This window comes from Bos indicus x Bos taurus, chromosome 3 (genome assembly GCF_003369695.1).
Source record: "Bos indicus x Bos taurus breed Angus x Brahman F1 hybrid chromosome 3, Bos_hybrid_MaternalHap_v2.0, whole genome shotgun sequence".
NCBI lineage: Eukaryota > Metazoa > Chordata > Mammalia > Artiodactyla > Bovidae > Bos > Bos indicus x Bos taurus.
Window position 1 is genome coordinate 20,921,490 of NC_040078.1, and position 18,314 is coordinate 20,939,803.

The 18,314-nt window shown below is 44.2% G+C and overlaps 4 non-coding genes across 4 annotated transcripts; 2 read left to right on the plus strand and 2 right to left on the minus strand.

Annotated features, from left to right (window-relative positions):
- Window positions 1-2,468: 2,468 nt before the first annotated feature.
- On the minus strand, window positions 2,469-2,540 carry TRNAE-UUC. The gene has a single exon. It is a non-coding gene; the product is annotated as a tRNA-Glu (tRNA).
- A 10,179-nt stretch (window positions 2,541-12,719) lies between these two features.
- On the minus strand, window positions 12,720-12,793 carry TRNAN-GUU. The gene has a single exon. It is a non-coding gene; the product is annotated as a tRNA-Asn (tRNA).
- Window positions 12,794-13,471: 678 nt separating this feature from the next.
- On the plus strand, window positions 13,472-13,543 carry TRNAH-GUG. Its single transcript has one exon. It is a non-coding gene; the product is annotated as a tRNA-His (tRNA).
- Window positions 13,544-17,851: 4,308 nt separating this feature from the next.
- Window positions 17,852-17,922, plus strand: TRNAG-CCC. The gene has a single exon. It is a non-coding gene; the product is annotated as a tRNA-Gly (tRNA).
- Window positions 17,923-18,314: the final 392 nt, after the last annotated feature.

Sequence of the window (18,314 nt, forward strand, 5' to 3'; positions counted from 1 at the left end):
GAGGCCGCATCTCCCATGGGCTGCTCCCTGCCAATAGCTGAGTGCAGTGGGGATGGAAACGCAGACCCACTCCTGGGAGAGACAAGACTTTTCATTGGCTGACTTTGGCTCAGTGACTCCACAATGACTTTGATGAACTTAGACTTCATGGCAGGCAGTCTTGGACACCTTCTCTTCTCTTCCTTACTAAGTCAGATTTGCTTCATGACCTGAGGCATCTCTCATCATTCCCAAGCACCTTCCTATTTCCTTGCACACAGGTATTTTCCCTAATGAAGTCCTTGCACGTTTAATTAATTCTCACCATTTACTTTTTGGAGCATCTGGAATAACATGGATGTCATCCTGCCAGCCCCTTCTATGGCTATGTGCTGTGGGCACTTTGTACTCTGCTTTGTTCCAGACATAACTGTCTTGATATTACTCCTCCTATCTCACCCTGCCACATGGTCACAAGGGACTCCATGCACTGTTATCATTAGTAGTTTATTTATTAAGCCCATAAACATGGAAGGTGCTGTGTTGATCACCCTTTATTATTCTATAGTTATCTGGCACGTATCCATGAACATAGGACATTCAGAAAACAGAACAAAACCTTTAAACCAGAAATGAAGGAATTTCATACTGACATCACACATTATGGGAATGCTTAGAAGTTTGGAAGCCATGTGATTTCTCAGCCTTAAAAAAAAAAAAAGATGAAATCTTACCATTTGCTGCAACATGGATAGACTTGAGGGTATTAAGCTAAGTGAAATGTCTTTCAAAGGAAGACAAAGAGCATGCAGTTTCACCGCATGTGGAATATTTTTTTAAATTTTAAAATGAACCATCTGAACCATTCAAAAACAAACATATAAACAGGTAATGGTTATCAGAGGGGAAGACTGAAGTGGGGAGGGAAAAGTGAGCAAGAAGAGTCAACTGCATGGCAAGAGACGGAAAGTAAACCTATTTAATGGTGAGCTTGCTGTAATGTATACAGAAGTCAAAATATACTGTACACATAAAAATATAGTTAGAAACCAAAAAATAAGTAAAATTATATCCTAGCAGGGTACAGAGAGCCTGGCAAAAGCCAAGGGGGCAGCTGCACTTCCCTGAAGGCTCTCTCCTGAGGTAGGTGGTTCTAGTGCTCAGTCTGGCCCGCGACCCCACTTCCCACCAAGGGAATCTGGAGGAGGCTGGAGGGCAGCCTGTGCTGTGGAGGGCCAGGGATGACAGCCTAGTGGAGTTCCTACAGGCACTGGCCTGCACTGCCAAAGAGAGCTGAATAAAATACTGCCTGAAATTTCTTACAGCCTGAAGAGAATGGGGCAAGAGGGGCCACCTTGCAAGGACAAAACCTTCCCCAAGTCTTGGAGGACAAGGTCTCATGGGAGCTGGTTGAGAGGGAGATGCCAAAGGAGAAGAGCAATAGTGGTCCAACCAATGATCTTAGGATGTCTGCAAGTTCCTCTCAAATGGTGGAGCAAGTCATGTATACAGAGAGGGAGTAAGAAAGCGAATATGGGAAAATGTTAATTGATGAATTGAGATGAAGAATATATGCAGTTACTCTTCTTACAAATTTTCATAAGTTTCAGTGTGCTTTTTAAAGGAATAAGTACTCAGCCAGTTTCATGCAGCCATGAAATTAAAAGATGCATGCTCCTTTGAAGAAAAGCTATGACCAACCTAGACAGCATATTAAAAAGCAAAGACATCACTTTGCTAACAAAGGTTCATATAGTCAAGCTAAGGTTTTTCCAGTAGTCATGTAGGGATAAGAGAGTTGGACCATAAAAGAAGGTTAAGCACCAAAGAACTGATGTTTGCAAATTCTGGTGCTAGAGAAGACTCTTCAGAATCCCTTAGATTGCAAGGAGATCAAACCAGTCAATCCTAAAAGAAATCAATCCTGAATATTCACTGGAAGGACTGATACTGAAATTCCCATTCTCTGGCCACCTGATCGGAAGAGCTGACTTATTGGAAAAGACTGATGAAAAAACTGATGCTGATTGTAGGCAAAAGAAAAGGGCAGCAGAGAGTGAGATGGTGAGATAGCATCACCCACTCAATGGACATGAGTTTGAGCAAATTCCAGGAGACAGTACAGGACAGGCTGGTGTGCTGCAATCCATGGGGTGGCAGAGTCAGACTGGCCTTAGAGACTTAACAATAACAGAACAATTGGTACTCAAGTCCCAAGTTCTCTTTAGATGGACACTGAAAGTGAGGCTTTAGGTTTCCGGTGAAGGGAGGAGTGGAGGCGAGGGGCTGTCCCGACTGCTCCTCACATCTCCCCTCTATCACCCTAGAAAATGCCCTGGACCCTGGGATTCTACCTCATTGGCTGAAGGATTTGATGCAGAGACTCCACTGCAACTGGACGGTGGGACACATAACACTTGTGGGCAGGAAGTGAAGATTGCTGGAGATGCAGCCAAAACTAAAAAAAAAAAAAAAAAAAGGAACCAGCCTTCCCTGACCGGGAATCGAACCCGGGGCGCAGCGGTGAAAGCGCCGAATCCTAGCCACTAGACCACCAGAGAACTACCTACCCCAGTTCTTATAAGTGACAACAGGAAGCCCGAAAAGAGTGTGTTGTGTCTCTCGCCCTCGAGTTCTGAGTCCCGCACTTCCCTCCAAGGAATTGTACCCGAAGAACGTTCCTTCCCTGCTTTCTCCAAATAAGCCCCACACCAAAAGCCGAGCGCTCTGCGAGACAGTATGACGCGCCCGCGAGGTCTGCCTGGTTTTTTCAAGTCCCCACGACTTGCCCAGTCCCGGCGCACCTCACAACTGCCCTGGTGACGCGCCTTTTCCCGGCGAGCGCGCGTGGAGAGCAGGTCGCCGGGGCGGGGGCAGAAGAGGCGGGAGGGCAGCCCCGCGGGTGAGACCTCGGGATCCCCAACGACACGAAAGACTCCTGGCGGGTGCAGGACCTGGGAGGGCTGGATGGAAAATTGCGAACAAGGCTCCGCGCCCAGACCTGGATCGTCCGGTCTTCCCCCACGACCTGCTGCCCTGCAGTTCTCCCGCCTTGGATGACGCCATCTCCAGCTCCCTGGGCTCAGACCTCCAGTTGTCCCCGACGCCGCGCTTTCCTCAGACCCACATCCAATCAGTCAGGACTTGGCGTTTGCTTCTTGGTCCATGTTTACTTCGGCCAACACAGTCCCAGTCCCTCCTTTTCGCGACTCTGGACTTGGGCAAACGACTCTCCCGAGAAAGGTGTTCCCTCGGGCATCCCCTGTGCCCCCGCTCGGTCGGGGAAAGGACTGCCGCCCCCTTCTCTTGTCCACGTAGGACGGAAGCGCATTGGACACAGCCGAAAAGACCGCGAATCCGCTCCTCTGGCTGGACGTGGGAGGTCCTGCAGGGGAGGAAAGCAGGGGAATCTCATGAAAGGTCCTGATCTAAAGCTATTTTCATATCCGCCTCCTTGGGGACTCAGACTCCAGCGCTGGTGAGGGTGCTGCCGCGCAGCTGCACCCGCGACTGCACTCGGAATCCACGTGAAACCAGTCGGAGCCCTGCGGCCTCGGGGCCGGTGCTCACGCAGCCCGCGTCTTCCACCTGGTCGGAGCCCCTGAACCTCAGACAGGAAGGAAACGGCTGTGATAGCCGCACTAAGAAAAGAAGAAACCACTGCAGGAGAAAACGCATATGCATTCCCAAGTTTGTGAAACTTTACTTCTAAAGGAAACCAGGGACAGAGAGACACACAGACAACAAAGCATTAAATTCTTTCAGCAAAAAGAAATGCTTTCTGCCCACTGGCGTTCTGCTGTGAAGTGAACACGGAAACACATCCTGCTTTCTGGGGGGAATTGCCTTTACCTCTCTTTGGTTCTAGGTTAAGATTCGTACTTCATGATCCGTTGAACTGGAAAATTATAAAAGGCAAATAAGTTTTAGACATCATACCGGGGTGGGAGGAGAGTTTAGGGGAGAATGGATACATATTTATGTACAGCTGAGTCCCTTTTCTGTCCACTTGAAACTATCACAACATTGTTAATGAGCTATACTCCAATATAAAATAAAAAGTTCCTTTTAATTTAATTTTTTTGAAGTTTCAGACATTGTAAACGATAAAGCAAAACTATCCTTAAAGAAGAACCTCAACCGATGAGGAATGAACCACCGTGAGATTTGGGTAGACCGAGCCTGGCTCCTCCGCGACTTTAGGCGGGGCCTGGTCTGCAAACGAACTCAGCACAGGCGGGGAAGAATGGCTCTGCCCGCGTTGATGCTCTCTATTTTCAAACAGATAAAAGACCTGAGCCGTCAGCTTTTACTGGGCTTCCTGCTAAACGTGAAAGCGTGATGGAAGTCTTGGACTTGAACTACAGTAGACAACTAGAATAAGCCACAGGGGCAGAAACCTGAGGAACCCGGTTTCCTGTGGTCTTTGCGGGAGAAGCACTGCGGCTAAAGGGCTGCGAGGAAAGAGTGCGCGGGTCAGGGGCATCCGAGCAGAGCGGAGCGCGGGTCCTCGGGTTTCCGGGTGGCTTAGAAGCATCGATCATTTCCAAGAGCCCAGAGCATTGACCACCGAGGGCCACCGAGGCGCCGGGTCTGCAGCCCGGGAGGAGTAGCGTCCACACTTCTGGGCTGAGGGGTCACGGGGGTTCAAACCCGTCTAACCCCCGGCTCCTGCGGCTTCTGGGAACTGGCGAGTCAGCGGTGGCGACCCTTGCACTCGGATGCATAGCTGTGAAACTGGAGACCCTGCCTTGGGTGCGGGACCTCCAGGCTAGACTGTTGGGGACCCAGGGACCTCGTTTCGGGGAAGGCGAGGAACCTAAGCCAGAGTTCAGTCTCCTCACCTGAGGGATCGCCTGTGCCCCTACAGTCCTTTTCCTTTCAAAAATGTTTGTGGCCAGGCGTGGTAAGAGGTACCGTTCTTGAGATGTGTTATTAGACAACAACGGTTATCTGGTTTCCGTAGTGTAGTGGTTATCACGTTCGCCTAACACGCGAAAGGGCCCAGTTCGAAACAGAGCGGTATGTTTACGTGCTTTTTCTTCTCCCTGAAGCTTACATTCACATTTAAACCCTCCCACCTCTCCTCTCTGCGCTCCCCGCCCCAGTTGATAATCTGGCTGCAATGCAGACCAGGGTTCGATCCCTGGGTGGGGAAGATCCCCTGGAGAAGGGAATGGCTACCTACTCTAGTATTCTTCCCTGGAAAATCCCATGGACAGAGGAGCCTGACGGGCTACAGTCCACAGGGTCACAAGAGTCAGACACGACTTGATGACTAAACCACCACCACCCCCAACATACACATACCAAAAAAGAAAAAAAGAAAAAAAACTGGGCTAGAGAGATGGATTATAGAAGCGTGTGCAGTTGCACTTTCATGCCCCACCCACAAATACAGGAGGAGTTCCCTAATTACCTAAAAGCCCATTCAGCACTAGGAGCCAGCCCTCCTTTGTCTGCTCTGAGTCACTTTGAAGACCAGGCCACAGAAAGTCCAAGGAGGGCACAAAGCCAGCTTCAGGTTAGCTTTCCTCTGGAAATGCCCTCACCTTCTCATCTGGTGCCTAAATCTCCTCTACACGCTGACAGGCATTTCATCTCTGAAAACCAAGGAGCTTTTCCCTGTGATGTTCACTCGGTTTTCCCCACCTCAGCACACCTGTGGAACAATTTGGTTTGCCTGACAGAACCTAAGAGACTGTCAACGACCCAGTGCTCAACCCAAAGACACATAGATGAAGGATTTCAGGCTCTTGAATTGCACGGAAAGGAGTCCTTACGCGTGCCATTATCAGGAGAGACCCTGGAGTCAGGTGAGAGATCAGGAAGCAGACCTATCCCCTCATCACCCACTGAGAACACCTAATATAAGGAAACTGAGATTCAGAAACAGAGCATGACCTTGGCTCTGCTGTACACAGGACTAAAACCAAACCAAGAGGGACTCAGCCTGTCACCTTTCGGCCTGGCCTCAGAGCCCAAAGCATCACCCAGGAGGGAGAGTGAAGGGAGTTGAGCAGACAAGGGCTGGAGCCTTGCCCAGCTGCATGCAGCCCTGGGCCACTGGGACTCACCTCCTTTTCTGCTCTGCCACTCTCAGAAATTTAACCTTTACTGTCAGTTTTCAACTGGAAAAGCCAAATTAGAGGGAGGAGGTAGTAAGGTAATGTCTGGTTGCCTGGTAGCTACAATTTGGCATTGTTACTGCTGTGGTCTGGATTCAATTCCAGGTCAGGAAAGCTCTAAATTGCATTAAATCTTCCTCTTCCTGACCAGAGTGGTTTACTGCAAGGCACAGGCAAGACCCTGTGCGGGGTTCCTGTGGCCAGGTGCCCTTCAGATAGGGGAAGAGAAACGTGATGAACCACCAGGACTTCTACCCTCCAGTCTTTTCTTCCTTTATTTCAGAAACCTAGTGTCTCACATATGGAATTTTCATTCAAAGAGAACCTGGGACTTGAGTTCTAAAAACTCATTAAGAAAACAAAAACATAAAACCTTTTAAAATACAAAAAAAAAAAATTGAAATCCTCACACTGTATATTCTGTCCCAACTGCACAGTTAACATTTTCCCACGTTTGCTTTCTCACTCTCTTCGTCTACACGATTTGCTCCATCATTTGAAAGTAACTTGCAGATATCTCAACTCAAGACCACTGGTTGGGCCACTGTTGCTCCTTTCCTTTGGTCTTTCCCTCAAAACCAGCTTCTGTAGGACCTGTCCTCCAAGGCCAGGGGAAGGCTTTGTCCTCACACAGAGCTCCTGCTTGCCCCTTCAGGAACCTGAAGTCTGTTCTCTTTAGGCTGCAGAGAAGCTTCAGGCAGTGTTTTATGCTGCTCTCCCCAAAGTGTAAGCCAGGCTTACCCTGTGCTTGTAGGAACTCTACTAGGCTGTCATCCCCCCGGCACTGCCTGCTCTTGGGACTCCTCCTGGTTGCCTTGCTAGGCAGTGGGGTCTTGGGTCAGTCTGAGTGCTAGAACCACCCACCTCCTGAAAAACCCTTCAGGGAAGTGCAGCTGCCCTCTTGTCTCTTGCCTGGCTCTTTTTGTCCTGCAGGGAGCATAAAGTGTTTCAACTGGACAGAAAGATGAAGGATCTTTCCTGTGGTGGGAGGATGAAGGGATCAGGTGGGAAATGCATTAAAGGAAGAGGGAGAGTTCTCAAGAGCTTCCCACAATTGTCTGCATTGGTGCTGTCAGAGGGTTGGCTGCCCTGTGATCATGGTATGTAGTCTTGTCTCGTCCTGGCCTTGGCCTGGCCCTGGGTCCAATCTGAGTCCAAGCAAAGAGAGGCAACCTGGTTTGCAGTACATAATCCATTGTGCCTCTCTCCAAAGTGGGGTAGTCACTGAACTTCTAGTTCCAGGATCCCAGTGGATGGAATCCAAGGGTTGGGTTTTTTCCTTTTTCCTTGAACTTCCTTTCTTGGTGATCTGTAACTCAGGGGGAAAAAAAATTAGCTCAGAAAAAAAGTTTAGCTGTGCATAAATTTGTGATCGTCTGTGTTAGGTAAAAGAAAAAATACTTTTAAAGACTTTTAAGAATTCTAATAATTGACATATAATGACACAGACAATGTTTTTGTCATGTTATGCTTCTAAAGATGACTCCTTTTATGCATCACGTGTGTGCATGCTCGCAACTGACTGTTTGCAATCCTATGGGGATTCTATAGGTAAGAATAGTGGAGTGGGTTGCCATGCCCTTTTCTGGGGGTCTTCCCAACCCAGGAATATAACCAGCATCTCTTATGTCTCCTGCATTGGCAGGTGGGTTCTTTACCACTAAGCACCCCCTGGGAAGCCATGTATGCACCACACTTGTTTAGTAATTTCAGTCTAAAAGCTATTTTATGTTTTCTTCCAGATTTTCTAATAATGAAGAAAATATTGGTGGCAAAGAGCTCTAATTCAATGTCTGTAGAAGTCTTGGATTTATTTTCTCTTCAAAATTCTAATGACACTGAACTGTCTGATTTTCCTACACTGGTTTTACTGGTCCAATAAGCAAACTTAAATCTTATAAATATTTTTTATAAAAATGTAAAATATGTGTTGTAGTAAATTAAATGTATCATGGGCGTCCCATGGTACTAGCAGTAAAGAATACCACTTACCAAAGCAAGAGACACAAGAGATAAGGGTTCGATCCCTGGGTTGGAAAGATCCCCTGGGGCAGGAAATGGCAACCTGCTCCAGTATTATTACCTGGGAAATTCCATGGACAGAGAGGCCTGGTGGGCTCCAGTTTATAGCTTCTCTGTCCACTGGGCACAGAGAGTCAGTTGGGCAACTAAGCCTAAATAATATACCATATGATAAATAGAGACTAAGTCATAATTCTAGAAGCCACTGTGTTAATTATTCTACCTACCATTTTTGGGGTAACTATCTCATTATTTTATAGATTATGAAGTGTCCATATGGTCACAGATTAAGAGGAAGTGTCAGTACTTTAAGGGTGGTGAGCATGGCCATCACTGTCACTTTTAAGAAGTGTAAAACATATGCAGTGTCTGCGCCAGGAATTAAGGAGCTGTCACTGGAGACTTCTTTCCCTAAAATGTTATTTATTTAAAAAAAATTTATGTGTGGGGCAGGTGTGTTCCTTGTAACCTGCCTTCTAGATTGTGAGTCACTCTTTCCTGTTCTTTGTTAGGTTTTCCTTGTCCTTTTCACTGTTAGTGCCATGGGAGGGAAACGGGAGGCCACACCTGGAAAGGACACAGTGCCAAGCTGTTATGCTTCTGCTATGCTCCAGATGCGGGCTCAGCAGGGCAGGGGTTTGCCTTGGGTTTGCTCAACATGCAGCATCTCTCCCAGAGGAGGGCCTGGCACTTAGTAAGCCCCTAATATGTGTTCAGTGATGAAAGACATTCTAATGAGAGATCCCAGAAAACAGAAGAGAGGGAGAGAAAAATGGGTAAAATTGGGGGCAGCCTAGAGTACGAGGGACAGAGGAGGACAGGCAAAGAGAAATACCCATGCATGTGCACACACACACACACACACACAGATTGTCCAAGAACCATATTTAGTGTATAAAGGCAAAGGGCCCAATTATGCTCATGAGATTCAACAGAAGAACCAAGGGAAGGTGTGCCAATAATTCTTGGTATTCAGGTCTGCACATGATGCATTATCAGCAGCAGGATTTTTGGTTCTAATGATTTGTCTCAAGTAGGCTAATTTGTTTTTCAAAGATAGTCAAACACTGTCAAGGAATCACATGGAGACAGTTATCAGTTTGCTAATTCACCCTGGTATAGGAGGCAGCCCAGTCATTAAAGTGTGTGCATACAATGAAGGCAAAAAGGCAATCCACAAAGGAAAGGCAAGAGGAGCAAATGTCTGAGACCAGTGGTTTCCCTAACTCCAGTCAGTAAGCTACGTGGCAGGAAGCAATCTCAAGTCATTCTAGTACAGTTATGTAGGTCACTACTGAAAATGAAGAAGGAAAGGAACAAGTGGCCCTGACTGGACTGACTCCATTTTGAAAAGAAAGGGAACTCCATCTTACACTCTCGGTGAACTTTGGACTGTATATGGAGGCCATGGAAATAAAAATAGAGCAGGCCTCTCTGGTGCAGGGAAACCAGACCAGGCTGACCCATACCTAGACTTCCCAGAGCCAAAAAGAATGCAATGTCCACTATGTAATCAATCACTATCTGTAATCTTAATACCCATTGTTGATGTAGGCTAAACCGCATGTCCAGATGACTTTAGAATGTAAATTTATGGCTGTAACCTGATTGTATCTCTTACTTACATTGTCCAGAGTGGGCTTTAGAGAATTTGGGGGTTGTGAGCTTGGGCACATATGCTTTGGGTATAAAAAGTTGTCACAAAAATTGGTCGGGGTCCCTCACTAAAGAGGAATCTCTGCCTCAGACCCACCGGTATAATAAACGGTACTCCACTATCCGTACTGCCCTTCTGAGTGAGTTTTCTTCCCAGGGCACTTGGCTACAACAAAAACAACTGGAAGTTGTTGGAAGACTTTCTAAACATCTTGGAGATTTAGTTGCTGAACATATGCAGTAGGGTGTCTGTGGGCAGTGGCCACATTGCTCTTCTGTTGTATTTCTTGTTTAGGAGGGCACCACTCCCCATTTTGGAGGAACAGATAGATGCATAGAAAGCTTGTCATACTGACAAGAAAAAGATCTTTCATCAGATTGGAACAATACACTGGAATATCAATAAATACAACTCCTACTGAAGCTCAACTAGGAACATAAAAAGATGCCTTCAGCTTCTGGCAAATGTGGAGTGACAGAAATTTTATTTATCTTCTTGCTGGAAATACCTTCCCCTTTTCCCCTGCTTCCAAGGGGGAAAAAAAAAGAAAGACATGAAACACTAGCTTTCCAAACACTGGAAATAGGCAATAAAAAGAGAAATCACAGAGAGATGAAGAACAAACAAGGTGAGCCTTACCATTGGTTCAGCTTACTGATTTCAGAGAGATTGCAAACTGGGCATGGGGAATAAGATCTGAGGCCAGGTCCTTGATAGTGAAGATAAAGCCAAGAGCCTGTGGAGAGCAAAGTAGCTGGAGTCCATAGGACAAAGATCCAGTGATGAGAGAGATGGAAGAGAGAATCCAGACATATGAAAAAGATCTCCCTCAAATAGTAAACAGAGTTCTGATCAGAGCATACTTGCAGAGAAATTGCATGATGCCAAGGAAGGAAATTCTGAAAAGATCATAGAACTGTGTCTGGTACTCACACAGGGCAGAAAATCTTACTCCCACCAGCCATATTGGGCTACTCATCATTCATCGACCATTGGCTAGAGACCTCAGGAATTTTGCCTCACTCATGGGAACACTCAGTCCTAGACTGACTGACCTAAAAATCATAAAAGCAAGGTCCAAAAACATGAAAGTAATTACAAGTCACTTAACTGTCCCCCAGAATATATCTCAAGATTCATAGGAATGCTAAAATAACCAGTTTCCCCAAAGCAAAACTTTGACAATATCTGGCATCCAAAGAATACCAAGCATGCAAAGAAGCAGGAAAACATATCCCATAAGGAGGAAAATAATCAATCCAAACTGAACCAGATTTTAAATTATAGAGAGGATTTTAAAATAGTTATTATGACTGTGTTACATATGTCCAGTTAAGGAAAGATGTAGAACATAGACAAAAGATGAGACCCAAACTTCAGAGATGAAAAATATAATATCTGGGATGATACATTCACCAGCTAGAATTAACAATAGATGAGACATTGCGGGGGCGGGGGCGGGGGGAAGGATTATGGAACACAAAGCCACAATCAATTTTTAAATATCCAGAGTGAAATTCCCACAGTCAAAAAAAAAAAAATTTAATAGCATGCATAAATGAAGGGTAGGGCAATTTTAGAAAGTCTAATATAATTGGAGTCCCTGAAAACACTAGGGGTAAATTTTGTGAAAGAAAATATTTTTGAAGAAATAATGACAGAAAACATTCCAATCATAATTAAAAGTATAACCCTACTGAACCAAGGAACCAAATGGACCCTAACACACTGTAATTGAACTGTTCAAATCCACTGAAAAAGAAGGACTCTCAAACGAAGCACGGATACTGACAAGCTGCATCCAGAAAACAAACAGATTATATCAGATTTCTCATCAGAAGCAGTGGATATAAGATAGTGGTAAAGCAACTATACCCCAATTTAAAAATAAAAACTTTTTGAAAGGAATCAAGAAATAGGAAAATAAACTCTGCTATATACATTTACAAAAAAAGAGAAGATGATAGTGGAATAACATCTTTAAATCTTTAAAGGATTGAGGGTGGCGGGGGGGAAACAGTTTACACCCCCCCCACCCCCGGCAAAGTCTTGGAGAGATAAAAATGAAAATTTTACAGACATACAAATGTTGAAAGACTTCATCACCAGCAGAACCACACTACAAGAAATGTTAGAGTCCTCCAGGAAAAAGGAAACTCATACTAGATGGAAATAAGGATGTACACAAATTGATGGACAAGAAAAATGGCATCTGTGGGAGAAATATACAGCATTTATTATTATTATTGGTATTATCATTACTGTTTAAACCTTTTTAAAAACACGCGACAGTTTAAAGAAAAGTAACAATGATAGATTGTGGAGTTTATAACATAAGCAAAGTAAGCACGCATGACAATAGCATAAAGGCCAGCAGGGGAGAAATGTAAAAAGGTGTGACATGGCTTGAAGGCAGACTGTGGTGAGTTACAGATGTATGTTGTAAAGCCTAAAGCAATCTCTAAAGTAACGAAACACAGTTATAGCTAATAGGCCAACGAAGGTGAGAGAATGGAACCATACACAAAACCATGTAAACACTATGATAGAGCAGTTGCTCTTCCAGAACTCTATCCTATAGACATGTGCACAAGATTGATGAATGTGTATTAATTGTAACAGAAAATGCATAGAGCCAAATGAATTTCAAAGTTAGATGGAAAGAGTTCAGTAAATACTAGTACAAACAATGGGAGAAACTTCATTGCTAAAAGGAACCCAGAAGATAACGATTAGATGAAGAATCCTGGATTCCAAGTGACCTATTTTCCTCCAGAGCTCTTCCGTGGGGATCAGTGATGTCCTCGCTTATGTCCTCCTGTTGTGTATAAGATTCGGGGAACAGAAGGGTAATGGAGGACTTCTGCACCTTTAGGGGAATGTTTGGGGTAGAAATAACAGCACCCCCTTTTCATTCTATAAAAGTTGGGAGACGTCCCTGGGTGGGCTCGAACCACCAACCTTTCGGTTAACAGCCGAACGCGCTAACCGATTGCGCCACAGAGACAGCTGGAGATATCGCTGTCTTCCCCCTCCCCCACCTCATTCCCTTAGAGTGCAAGCAAGCCTTCCACGCTAGGAGGAGCCACTAGTCCTTCTCCGAACGGTTATACCCGCTCCAAAGCCTCCGAAAACCAAAGAAACCTGTGGGGAAGCCGGGGGTCGGGCGATTCCGAAAGCAGAAGTGCAGTCGAGCGTCCCCGCAGCGCCTGGCGCCACACTCGCCGCAGATGCAGAGCCCCGGAGACGCTCCGGGCCTGATCCGAGCGAGCCCCAGGGAAGCTGAACCCCGAGTGGACTCAGTGCTGCCTCCCAGTTTGCTCTGCCTTCATTCTACCGTCTGCGCCCCTGGCGTTGCCCCCTTTCTCCCTGCGTTCAGCCAGCCAAGGAAGCCAGAAAGAGGGCTTGGGGACGGTTGATCAAAACAGAAATATAAAGAGGCGGGAATGAAGCAGAGGCGGCAAGGACAAAGCAATGATAACTTCTGGAAGCCCGTGCAGTGACAAGGACTGGACGCGGGGAAAATGAAAAATGCAACAGACTTGAGAGGGCTTAACGGAGGGAAGATGTGAGAGAGAATCGGGAGTGCCTGCAGTTATCCAACAACAGAGCAGCACAGTAATTGGAACGGATTTGTCAAAGTTTAAAAGAGCAGTGTCGCACTTCGCTTACCGTACAGTGGCGCGCCGTGATCGTATAGTGGTTAGTACTCTGCGTTGTGGCCGCAGCAACCTCGGTTCGAATCCGAGTCACGGCAGTGTTTATCTTTATCTTTTGCATTGTATCTACCAAAACAACTCTTGGCCTGGTCGCCGACCGCCAAAACAAGGAGGGTCAGGATAACGGAGGTCACCAGGTTATAGAGTCTGGACGTACTCCAGATCTCGCCATTTAAGATAAAATATCTATAGTCCAAGTTCAAGCTCTAAATGAGTCTTGTATGTATATTTCACGAAAGAAACTGTCAAGTTGTACGGGGATTTTGTTTGTTTTTTGGTGGAAATATTTCAAATATCAGTCATGCTTTTTTTATATACAAAATAAAACAGATTTTAAAGAGTTTAGAGTATACTGCAAACTGATCATGGCCTACACGGGATTTTCTGACATCCCACCTCCCATTTTTATCCTGAAAGGAAATCATTAAGTTGTGTTTACAGAACAAAATGTTTGTATCATTAATGGGCAGCTGTTTTAATACTGTAATGTGTAGTTGTCACCAGGATCGACAGAAAATTTTTATCATTCAAGCATGGCCCTTGATACTTTCCAGGTAATGCACACCCATCCTCTGATACTTAACTCTGATGTCTACTCCTTCAGGTGAGAATTCTTTCTTCAAGTTCATGTGAATGAATATATGATTTTTCTATCTAGCTATTAACAAGCAACGTGATGTTTTTTATATATATGTATGTTATTGAATTTCTCACACCTTAATTTTGGCATTATGCCAATATAAAACTATGTCACAAATGATGAACATTTGGATAATTTCAAACTACAGCTTTTGGGAAAGGCTAATATAAATGCCATTCTACTAGTTATTTGTGGATGTGAGCATAAAAGTCCATTGAAAGGGAGTAACGGACAGGAAATTGTCAAGGAAGGCAAGACCAATGGCTTTCTATCAGAGAGGTTTTAGTATGCCAGAGTAGAGAGGAGCAGTGAGGCAGGTCGTAGAAAAGTGGAATATTTACTGCCACTGAAGAGCACTAAAAAGGTGACTAGAAAGTAGATTGTGGCTGCCAGTTACCATGTCTAAACACTCATGGTTCCATAACCTTATTTGGAACTAGCAACATTTGCAGAAAATTGCCTCCTCTCACTTCAGCAATTTCTGAGTGCATCTACATAGACCTTACATTTTTCACAAAATGTAACTCAAAATAGTTCATAGACCTAAAAGGAACATGCTAAATTATACATGTTCCAGAAGATAGCATAGGAGAAAATCTATGTGACCTTAGGCTTGACACTAAGTTTCTTGTGTATGAACCTCCATAGTGCGATGTAGTCTGAGACTGGGATAAGAAAAAGGATATGTAGTAACAATGGTTTCGGTTTCAAAAATTCCGAGACTGGGATAAGAAAAAGGATATGTAGTAACAATGGTTTCGGTTTCAAAAATTCCAAACCTCAGAGGTTTTAGTGGATAAACTCGGTACTTCAAAGACATACTCCCAACAGGAGGGGTCCTGCAGCATTAGCGGTTTGGAAGCACTTCGTGGCTTCAGAGGGCTGCAAAAACTGACTTTTCCAGCTAAGACAGTTCATTAAATGTCAAAGAACACAGTATCTTAAGCTGTGTATTGGTCAGGAATTGAACCCGTGTATTCCTGGATGGCAGGCGAGAATTCTGCCACTAAACCACCAGTGCTCTCCTCTGAATGCTTGCTCTCGGCATCACCAGGAAGAGTCACAGGAATGATGTTGCAAAGCCAGTTCAAAAGATCAGTTTATACAGGCCTCTTTACTGGAAATGCCTCCAAAATCACACCCAACGGAAGTTTGTATAGGAGGTTTAGGTCAAGAAATACCATCAAGATGTGGAATTCAAATCAAAATACTGGACTTCATTTCCTCACTTAGGATGCATTCTCTTTGCCCTCCCACGCCTTGGTGCCTTCCAAACCCTTTCCCCTCACTCTTGAGACAAACACCAATTCTTCTCTAAACAGGCATTCTGGACTCAGAGACAGTTTGGGAGGCTCAAAATTTGGAGATGTGCCTGAGTTACTTCAGAAGATCTGAATGACAATTAAGCCTCTCTTCTCCTAAGGCTCTTTTTCTTTCTTTTTTTAAAAACTTTTAAAGAAATTTAATATCCTCGTCTCCTGATTCAATAACAGTAACATAAATTATAACAAAAATTTATTAAAGTGGACACCTAAGTGAATTTAATCTATTCTCTTCAGAATTAATGATTAACCAGATAAGATACTCTTTTGAGTTGTTGAAAAAGGCCAAAAATCAAATGGCCTTGCTTTTAAGCTCTTGTGTTTGAGAGAGACCTACGAAAGGGTGAATAAATGAAAATTTCACTCCAAGATTTCCCTTTAGCCCCACCCTCTTTGGTCACTCAAGGAGGATATGCAGAGAAGAATGATTGCATTTGATTCTGGGTAGATGCTGGATTGCTACTCTTCTGTCTAATATAAATTTCTTTTGCCCTTTGCCTTGTCTGATTTTCAAATTATCCCTTTTTTATTCTTTTTTTTTTTTTTTTTAAACAATTAGCCTGGTATAGGCCAAGCACTAATCCATGCACAATCACTGCAGAGCCCCAGAGTTTCTCTCCTCCTGCGCATCTCTTTTAAGTCCTTAGAAAAGCCCAAGGATCAAAATGGCCAGTTTTCAAACTCTGGTGTCTTACAGAGACCTACACAGAAGTATAAGTGAAGTTTTCGCACCAAGGTTTATTCCCTTCATCACACCACACCATACCTTTCCCCTCTCCTTCCCAGTTCTTGAGTTGTTTTCAACTCTGAAGATCCACTCAAGATCTTTGTAGCACATTACACTCAAGCAAAACTTTACTTTTGATCATTTTATTCTCCACCTTTTTCAGTTGTTATGCTGCAGTTCCGATGCTTTGCAGACTAATCATTCTGCCTATCTTGCTAAATTTATTTTTTCTTTATCTGTTAGTGTGTGTGTGAGAGAGAGAAACTTTCCTTTATTTACTCCTCTCTCTTTCCTTGTTTAACAACTCTAGACTATAAACTATGCTAGGCACTATGCTATCTTTTGAAAATATTTTATTTACATACATAGTCTTGGTTTTTGTGGGAAATATAAATCTTTTTTTATGAAAATATGTCTTTGGAAGACAGAGTCAAATAAAATGTGATTTTGTTAGAACACAATGTCAAAAGCAAAGTGGACACATCACACATTCAATTCCGGCAGTCAGGAAAGTCTCTCCAGGGGAAACTTCTGAACTGAGACCTGAAGAATGAGGATGAGTTTGAAGAATGAAGAGGGTGTTGTGAAAGGCCCCCCTGTAGAGAGAAGCAAGTCCCTGAAAGGGAAAGAGTTCCTGAAACATCAAGTTACTTCACTGTTGCTGGACTTGGGAATTGGCAAGAGGTATCTCGATGATAAGGAGGGGGAGAAGCAGAGTACATGTCCTAGAGGTAATAAGACATTTTAGTGAAGGAATATGGGGACACTGGGTGGCTTTAGGCAACAAGCATGTTCAGATTTGGGCTGTGCAAGGTCACTCAGGATACAGTGAGGCAAATGAATACCACTCTGCCATAAGAAAGAACAAAATTTTGCCATTTGCTGTTCATGGATGGACTTGGAGGGCATTAAGCTGAGTGAAACTAGTCAGACAGAGAAAGACAAATACTGTATGGTATCACTTATAGGTGGAATCTAAAAAACACAACAAACTAGTAAATATAACAACAAAAAAAAGATAAAAAGAACAAACTAATGGTTATCAGTGAGTAGGGGGGCAACATAAGGTTGGGAGTGTGGAAGGTTCAGACTATTAGATGTAAGATAGGCTCAAGGAGGTATTGTACAACATGATGAATATAGCCAGTATTTAGTAACAACTGTAAATGGAAAGTAACCTTTGAACTTGTATATTTTGAAGTCTTAAAAATAAAATGTTTAATTAAAAATATTTTTCACTTGCCTATTTTGGCAAGTTAGACCATTTTCTCAGACTCTTTAAGACCATTAAATAGATTCTTTTAGGTAAAATTTAAGGTTGACAGTTGAAAGTCTAGGGTTATAAACAAGGGATCTGGATGAATCTCCGATGTTTTTCTGCAAGGGTCTGTTCTGTGATTGGAAAGAGCCTTTATCAGAGCTGTAATGTGAGTGAACAAAACCAATATTTCTATATTTTCATTTGGTTGTCCCCACCGCATGCTATTGCCTGATTGTCCATCTCTTTTGCAAGCCTTTGCTTTGATTGCCTTTCAGTCTGTGAGTTCTATCTTCCAAAGACAACACCTATCTGGGAAGTCTTGTTTCCCCACCACCAGGAGATTGGTTATTGTGGAGATTCTTTCTGGAGAGCTGTCAAAATGTTGCTTGTGGCAAAGCATTGGTGGTTCAGTGGTAGAATTCTCGCCTCCCACGCGGGAGACCCGGGTTCGATTCCCGGCCAATGCATAGTGCCCAAGTACTTTTCTCACTTCCTCCTTGTTTTGCCTAGTGCACAGTCAGGTCAGAATACTACGCGGTTCTGGCCACCAGGAGCAGGAAAAGGAGAACTGAAAACTTCGAGGTGGTTCTGAACAGAAGACTGTAAGGAGATGATGTCAACGCGGGCTTTGCAAAGCTCTGAGCTATTTGGGTATATGGAGCAGCATTTGGTGGCTGGCAGCGCAGCAACCACCTCGCTGGTGGGTTCCTACCTTTCAATGTGTAGGTGTTTCTGTGGGCCTTTGATTTAGAATATTTGGACTTGTTGCTTTTCAGTTTTTATCCCAGAAGGTCTTAGCAACCCAAAGAGCCATCAGGTCGCTGATTCACACTCTGGAGCATGGGCTGATGAATGGGCC